The sequence below is a fragment of the Puntigrus tetrazona genome, unplaced genomic scaffold (assembly GCF_018831695.1).
Source record: "Puntigrus tetrazona isolate hp1 unplaced genomic scaffold, ASM1883169v1 S000000116, whole genome shotgun sequence".
NCBI classification, from domain to species: Eukaryota; Metazoa; Chordata; class Actinopteri; order Cypriniformes; family Cyprinidae; genus Puntigrus; species Puntigrus tetrazona.
Window position 1 is genome coordinate 78,473 of NW_025047793.1, and position 1,528 is coordinate 80,000.

At 47.1% G+C, this 1,528-nt stretch overlaps 1 protein-coding gene across 1 annotated transcript in view; it reads left to right on the forward strand.

The window, feature by feature from the left end:
• The first annotated feature begins 563 nt into the window (after positions 1-563).
• Positions 564-1,528, forward strand: part of LOC122332600 (synaptic vesicle glycoprotein 2C-like) — a 44,407-nt gene continuing 43,442 nt past the window's right edge. Inside the window, exon 1 of the mRNA XM_043229949.1 lies at positions 564-869. The gene's annotated coding sequence lies outside the window, so the exon portion shown is untranslated. The remainder of the gene's footprint in view (positions 870-1,528) is intronic.

Consider the following 1,528-nt stretch of genomic DNA (forward strand, 5'->3'; position numbering starts at 1 on the left):
GCTCTATTTTATGCGAATCTGATCTACGCGTTCGATTCCGTGTAAATCTGCACGGTTCCGTACGGCCAGCTTTTATGCATTTACGTGGGTGATCTTTGTAGATCGTGCAAATCTGATCTTTATGGTTCTGTAGGGCTTGTTTTATATGGAGTGGTTCTGTGGTAGAACCATGTAGTTCAAATCTGACGTGTGTAGTTCTGCGGGGTCTGTTTCAGGCATCCGTGAGGCTTTTGTGGTTCTGAGCAGATCTGCTCAAACCTGGTTCCACGGAGTTCTGTGGAGTTCTCCAGCGTCCGTTTCACACGGAGGCTCCTTCCCCGCGCGTTTTCTTCAGCACCGCGGAGAGTTCCGTCCCGAGCGTCCGGGTTCCAGCTCGCGCTCGGCGGGAGTTCAATCACGACGAGTCGCGCGCGGAGCCCCCGGTGCGGCATTTTTTTTTTTGGTTCTTCTCCCCGAATGTCGGGGGAAGCGCAGAAAGTTAAAAACACCGAAACGCGAGCCGCTCCGGCAAAAGCAGGAAAAAGCCCCAGAGCCTCGGGAGAATCGTGACTCGCTGAGAAAGAGCAATGCGTCACGGGCGGGCGGGGGTGTCCGTATCCACGCACACAGTCATAGTATACACTCACTATGATCCTAACGCGCTCCCCCGCCCCGCGTCGCGTCACATTCAGCGGGGCTGCCCGCGATACAACTATTGATTTCATCTCTCTCCCTCCCTCCCTCCCTCCTTCTCTCCCTCTCTCTATCACTTCTTCTCAGCTTTTCCTCAAGTGCTGCAGAGAGACGCGGCTCCCGCTGCTGCTGCATTGTGAGGAGAGAAAAGAAAGATCCGCGTTAACGCGTTCAGATCCCGGACTCGCGTGCAGTCGGTGAGTGATCGCGTTCTTCCGTAGCTTTACGCCCGAGCCTAAAGCGTTAAATCAACTTTAGCTGCACGGTGCAGGGAACGTTCGCGTCGTCGCCTTCGCGTTTTTAAAAAGTTGCTAGCCTATTTTTTTTACGTAACACGTCATGTTACCGATGCAACACGAAATATCGCGCTCGCGTAAGCTGATGAATTATTAATTAAAAACAGCAGAGTTCATCCGGTGTGAACGCTCCTTATTAAAAGCGGTGTCGAACCGGATTTATATTTATGGCTTTTCGCTTGTGATTTATTTCGACCCCCTTTGAAGATTTCACCGCGAAAGCGCGCAAAGCATAATCAGATCCAATAGAGAAATTAGGGGTGCTAATTAACATATATGAGGTTTTTACAGGAATTTCATTTTTTTAATCAGGAATTTAACATTACAGAATGCACATGCACCAAAAAAGTTATTTGTAAGTGATTATGAATTTATTTTGTACTCGAGAGGCATGTGTTTGGATTATTTGTTCAAGAGCAAATATTTTATATATTTATTTATTTATTTATTTATTTTTGTGGAAAAAGCGCTTTTCCCCATATCTGTCAAGCTCCATAAAGGACCGAAAGAACATAAAATTAGTTCAAAAAAGTAAATTTTGTGAGCTTTTTGGGAGATTC